This window comes from Oratosquilla oratoria, chromosome 19, assembly GCF_046742065.1.
Source record: "Oratosquilla oratoria isolate Oo_2021 chromosome 19, ASM4674206v1, whole genome shotgun sequence".
Classification (NCBI taxonomy): Eukaryota; Metazoa; Arthropoda; class Malacostraca; order Stomatopoda; family Squillidae; genus Oratosquilla; species Oratosquilla oratoria.
Genome location: NC_134795.1, coordinates 4,858,783 through 4,866,282, shown reverse-complemented (window position 1 = coordinate 4,866,282; position 7,500 = coordinate 4,858,783).

Sequence of the window (7,500 nt, the reverse complement as noted above, 5' to 3'; positions counted from 1 at the left end):
ACTAACTGAAAGTGGGAGTTGATTTTGAACTTGTTGTGATTTATTCTTTAAAAACATTAAAACTTCTCCTGTATCGATTTTTGTGAATAAGGAAACTACGTCGAGACTTAAAAGTTTACTATTGGCTGGTAAGTTATGGCTTTTGATTTTACGCATATTAAGCACTCTGAAGATTTCATAAGTAAAATCAAAAGCCATAACTTACCAGCCAATAGTAAACTTTTAAGTCTCGACGTAGTTTCCTTATTCACAAAAATCGATACAGGAGAAGTTTTAAAGTTTTTAAAGAATAAATTACAACAATTTCAAAATCAACTCCCACTTTCAGTAAGTAAAATCATAAAATTAACAGAGCTATGTATCAGAACTAATGTTTTCTCTTTCAAAGATCATTTCTATAAACAAAAATATGGTTGTTCGATGGGATCAAATCTTTCTCCAGTATTAGCAAATCTGTATATGGAATATTTTGAATTAGTTTTATTACCTAACATCAAACCACCAGATATGTTTTGGTATAGATACGTTGATGATGTTTTCACGTTATGGAACGATGAATGGGGTTCTTTTAAAGAATTCTTTGACAAACTTAATAATTTGGCCAACAATATAAAATTTAAAGTAGAATGGGAAGTAGATAATAAATTGCCTTTTCTAGACATTTTAATAATAAGAAATCAGAATTGCTTTTCATTTACAGTTTATAGAAAACCTATCCACACTGGGAGTTACTTGTACTTTTTCAGCTACCATTCGGACAAAACAAAACAAAGTGTTTCTTCGGGCCTATATTTACGAGCACTAAGAATTTGCAGCTCACAATATTTAGATACAGAAATATCAACCATAAGAAAACAACTTACAAGATTAGGATACCCGGATTGGTTTTTGCAAAAAGCCCTTAGCAAGGCTAAAATAAGTTTCCACAAATCTACTCCCCACTCTACTAACAAACACAAATGGGATAATAAATGTATAAAATTACCCTATAATGATTCCATAAATGAAATGTCCCAATCATTACCTAAAGAAAACATCAATGTCATCTTCAATTATCCCAATACCTTGTTTAGGAAAATAGTTAATGTACACCGTAAACCATCAAGTGACATTAACCCAGGTGTATATAAGTTGCCATGCTCAGATTGTGATTCTGTCTATTGGGGACAAACTGGAAGAGATTTGGCAACCAGAATTAAAGAACATAAAAATTCTGTTAGATATGGTCAATTGAATTCCGCGGTATTTCAGCACATTGCCAATAAAAATCACCGCATGAATTGGGAAGATGCTGAAATAATCTATAGATCAACATGTAGCTTCAAAAGGAAAATAATTGAGTCTTCCCTAATAAAATTTTTACCTAATTTTAATATATCAAATGGCCAGTGGTCACCTGACTGCATCACTACCTCAGCAGTCAGCCACGCGCTACCTCATGTACTCCAAGGTCACAAAACCCCACGCGACCTGCGGAGCATCGGTCATGTAACCTGAGCTTGTTCCTTTTCTCACCTCACATTTTTGTATATAAGCATATGCCTTCCACTATGTATTCATTCTGCTGAAGAGGGTCACAGTTAGTGATCGAAATATACAGAACATTCGACATTAGTGTCTTCTTTTCTCCGACTGTGGGATAAAAAGTTTATATATATATATATATATATATATATATATATTTATATATACATATACATATATACATATATATATATATACAAACACACACACACACACACACACACACACACACACACACACACACACACACACATATATATATATATATATATAGATATATATACATTTTAACAACCACATTACCACATTTCAATATCTGCATGCTGGCCTTTGATGGCTTAGAATTAAAGTGCATTGTGGTTGTTAAAATGTATATCTAATCACTGGGACCCATTCAATGTTGCACATATATATATATATAATATATATATGTACATATATATATATATATATATGCCTATATATATATATATATATATATATATATGTATATATATATATATATATATATATATATATATATATATATATGGACATATGTGTATCTATATATATATATATATATATATATATATATATATATATATATATATATATATAACACCAAACATAAAACTTACCTCACACACCAAAACTTAGACGAAGAAACAACAATAATTGACCGGGTAAGAGACTTTTGTAGACTAGCATTCATTGAAGCAATTTACATGACAGAATTAAAACCAACCATGAACATACACAGCACAAACCTACAGATTCTCCTAACCCAAAAGTGCATGTGACCTCCCTTAGGGATTCCTGATGGCAATTGGGCAGCTAATCAGGAAGACTGCTTTCCATAACAGTATCCAAACAAAAGCAAAATAGTACATAAACGTCACACATATACACAAAGGATTACAAAGGATTACAAAGGCGGTGCATGCCGACAGGAGACCTTTTGGTCCATATCTAAGTCGGATGCGGAAAAAAATCATTATAATAAATTAATAAATAAAAACTATAATAATGTAAATAACAAATAAAATACATAAATAAATGCATATAGTTAGATAATAAACAAACAGGTAAATAGTAAATAATAATGAATTGACATAACTAATAATAAATGAAAATTAAAACAAACAAATGATTACAAAACAAAAACAAATAATATGAAATAAATTATAATCATTACAGTATCTTGCAATTAGCCTGAAGATGGTCTCCAGAGAAGACCGAAACGTTGCAACTACGTACGGACACTTACTCAGCAAATTAACAGTCCAATATCGTATACTAACAAGAGAAATAGAAATTCTTAAGAAAAAGTTAAACAGTGCAGAAGCAGCAATATCATTCAATCTTGTCTGTCTATAAGAAAATATATATAAATATATATACATACTAGCCAAATAATACGCGCGTTGCTGCGAGTTCGTGAATAATCCCTAACCTAACCATACCAAACCTAAATTTAACCCTTAACCCTAACGAAAATTATTTTTTTAAATGAAATATAGCTTTAAACACTCCCCCTCACAGGTTTGCGCCCCACTACCCGAAGGTTGGGAAACCCTAGTTTGAAAATATATGCATACACAAACACAAATATCTTGTACACATTCTTTTGCGTGCGTGTGTGAGTGGATTGATAATAAATGTCTACAGCTAAAAGGTGAAGAAATATATCTCGTTTATTTATCTACAGAATATATATGGTTATAGAGGTTTATTTGCAAAAACGTAGGAGGAGTTTGTAAATAATAACTTTCCGCCCGTACTAAAAATAAATAAAAATAACCAATATTTCAACATTTGGTAAAATTATACAATCATTTTACATTTGCAAGATTTTTTCTCACAAACGCTATCATGGTTTGTGGCAACATTAATTTCACAAATATAAATAATATTTATGAACACATACAATGGTTTGTTTCGTCATATTAGTTCTTATGTTACAAAAATAATACGCGACTTAATGGTGGACTACAGTAATGTACGTGTTCCCTCACTATAAACCACCTAACTTTAACCCTTACCCCTAACCAAAATATTTCTAAATTAAATATAGCTTTAAACATTCCACCTCCCAGGTGTGCAAGACGTCTGGTCCGCCAGACAGCGCCGCCACCTCTGCCATCACCGAGTTCAATTGAACCATCAGGCACGTCCCTGGTACAAAGACCCCTGTCGCCAACACACCTCTCCCGAATAGCCATCGACGCAGTTCAACTCGGCTTCAACTACGAAGACATCGCCAGTGAGCAACGGGAAGATCCTGAGGCACTTGCCTACAGGACATCTATCATACCCCCTTAAGTGGCAATCGTTCCCTTCCATGACAGGCACACCATCCTCTGTGATATCAGCACCGGCCGCCTACGACCCCTCATCCCAGCTGCCTTCCGACGTCAGGCGTTCAACTTAGTACACAGCCTGTCACACTCTTCAGGACGTATCACTGCGAAGCTCCCGAAGAAGAAATCTGGCGTAGCATCTCCAAGGGAAAAAAAAAAAAAAAATCCTGTATCGCCTGCCAGCAAAGCAAAAACCATCACCACACTGAATCAGGCATTGTATCATTACATCAGCCCCGACGACGCTTTTCATATATCCATGTCGACGTTGTCAACCACTCTATCCGTCGGATGACCACTGCTACCTCTTCACCGCCACCGATAGATCAACCCGCTGGCTGGAGGCCATTCCCGTGAAGGACACTACCGCCTCGTTCTGCACTACGGCTCTCCTCAGTGGGTGGATCGCCAGATTTGGCCTGCCGGAGAACGTCACCTCCGATTGAAAAACTTGCTTCACGTCGCGGCTGTGGCAGTCCCTTGCTGAACTCCTGGGTACTACAAACCACATATACTACCTCCTACAACTCTGCAGCCAACAGCATGATCGAACCAACCCACCGCTCACTCATTTCATCTCTTATGGAACGTTGCAACAATGTCTCCTGGGTATCCCAACTAGCACGGATACTCCTTGGCCCACGGACAGCCATCAAGAACGACCTCAACGTGTCTCCAGCAGTGATGGTCCTCGGACAACTCCTCGTCTGTTCACAGAATTCTTCCCTCCACATGTGTCTCCCGAGAGTCTGCAGCAGATCCGACGAATCGTCGGCAAAATTGCCCTATACCTGCCGATACATCACCGGGAGGTCAATAAATACTTCTAAAATCACCTCCACACTTCGTCACACGTCTTCCTGAGGACGGAAGCTCACACAACACTGCTCACCCGTCCCTACACTATCTTTGAATGGAAGGACAAGACTTTCCTTATCTCAGTTTCTGGCAGGCCAGAAAGGGTCCCTATCGACCGCTTAAAACCGGCACACCTCGACACTCGGCCCATCCAATTCCCACGTGCAGGATGCCCTCTGAAGCCAAGGTAGTTTTAAGAGGGGAGTATTGTATAAATCATATTGTCAATGCAACCACGTGGCATGGCATCAGAATGGGGCATGCGTGGCCGCGATCTCGCGCTGGCCTGATCTGACACCTCTACCTGCCTTCTCTGCATTATCCAAGGCTAACCTAATCCAGTGCAACTATGTAAGGACGCACCATGGGTGATTACCCACGCGATATATATATCAGCTCCTGGCTGCATATAAAATCAGTTCAGTTATACCTAGATAGAAAAAGACGAACTCACCAACCCTCTTTTCTACACATCTCTACATAGTAAAGAAGAGTTTTAAGTAGTATATTATTACGGAGGGGTAGTAGAAGTTAAAGCTATTTGCAAGGTTCTTTTTTTTGTGAAAATTAGTCTAATAATTCAAACAGTACCTTTGATTTTAATAGCTATGAACACGGACGTCATGCAGGCATACAGCTAGGTAATGAAGAAGACGGGAATGGGAACGAAAAAAATTGTGAAACTGCCAGGGTAAAAATTACCCTTCTTAAAAGTACACTATACTGTATAATCAATATAATTATCCTTGCAAAATTGTAACCATATCTCATTATCCGTATATTTTTTCAGTACATAAATGAAAATTAAGAAAAAAAAGAAATCGACCATTTGTTACAATTTGTTGAGAAACCTAGACTTATACATAAGAATGTTATGTGAACATATTTCACAGGTACATCTGTCTTGGCCAAACGGGATAGACCGTCGCTACTTGCGGCGGAGATCGAGGTGACGGCAGTTTGACCCTTTCTGCCAGCAAATCATACCAAAAGAATGGTTCGTCAAATCCCCCGCCCCAAAGTCCCCTGTAAGGTGTGTGTCTGTGTGTGTGTGTGTGTGTGTGTGTGTGTGTGTGTGTGTGTGTGTGTGTGTGTGTGTGTGTGTGTGTGTAAATATATATATACATATATATATATATATATATATATATATATATATATATACATACATACATACATATATACATATATACATACACACACACACACACACACACACACACACACATATATATATATATATATATATATATATGTGTGTGTGTGTGTGTGTGTGTGTGTGTGTGTGTGTGTGTGTGTGTGTGTGTGTGTGTGTGTGTGTGTGTGTGTGTGTGTGTGTGTATATATATATATATATATATATATATACATGTGTGTGTGTGTGTGTGTGTGTGTGTGTGTGTGTGTGTGTGTGTGTGTGTGTGTGTGTGTGTGTGTGTGTGTGTGTGTGTGTGTGTGTGTGTGTGTGTGTGTGTGTGTGTGTGTGTGTGTGTGTGTGTGTGTGTGTGTGTGTGTGTGTGTGTGTGTGTGTGTGTGTGTGTGTGTGTGTGTGTGTGTGTGTGTGTGTGTGTGTGTGTGTGTGTGTGTGTGTGTGAGATTATTCATATATTTAGGAATGTGCATCTATGTACAATAGACTCTATGATATGTAGGTCAAGTCGAGGTTAGGTTAGAGATAATACTTTCCAGTCATTTTCCCGCCGCGACTTTTGCATTCCTGATTCTTTGACCTAACGTGACTTAGAGTCGACCCCTATGACCCAGAGTAATTACTTCAAGCAGTGGATGAGAAACACCTAGCTGTCGTAAAGCAGTACTGTCTAGCAATATTTCATATTTTATAAGTATCATGAATGTCGGAATAAAAGTAACTTAGTCTCTATCACTGATAAGAATTTTTTTGGAGGGATGAAAATATGAATAACTGGATATATACAAATAGTTATACATTAATATTACTGTTATGAGTGTATGCATTTATTGCGGCAATCTTGGTACCGAACAAATGTAATAGGGAAATAAATCTGCATGAAGGTCAACCACTTTTCTCCATCTCAACTGTGAATGTAAACCTTCTGAGTGTGACAACGTAAGTGCGCTATTAATTATGAGATTTTAATGCTTTTTTTCTGCCTTCAATTCCTTCATTGTGTATATAATATTTTGTATGTTTCCTTTGATCTACATATTTCAAGTAGAATATTGCTTTGAATTTCTTATAATAATTTTGACAAGTTTTTTTTTATGCAAAATTTTACTCTTATCTGAATGAACTTTATAATATGCTCATTGAATATTTCTTATTCTTATCTAAAGATAGTGTGCAGGTGAGCAAGATATGACACTATTTATTTCGACTTATCTAACACAAAACACATTCACATTTTCCAGGCAAATAACATAACGATCGTATAGAATGAAATTATAAAAAGCAATATACGTATCAGTATATTAGGTAAACATGGCAGGAAATTTTCTCGAAAGCATAAACAATAGCAGGAATTAATAATTATTTACGCGAACTCAATGTTACGAAAATTGGATTTCTGTTGAGGGGAGATGGAAGAAGTATACCTCCAACACTCATGGGTAATACCGTTGTTATACTGGACATACGAAGACAACAGAGAGAGAAAAAACACGTAATACAGACACTTTTGCATCTTTAGTCTGGATAGTCTAGAAATGCAATGATAGTGTATTTTGAACATTTTTAGAAGTTCCGCCATGGGATACGAACCCTGACCCGTGCGTCGATAATCACGAGGTCAAGACG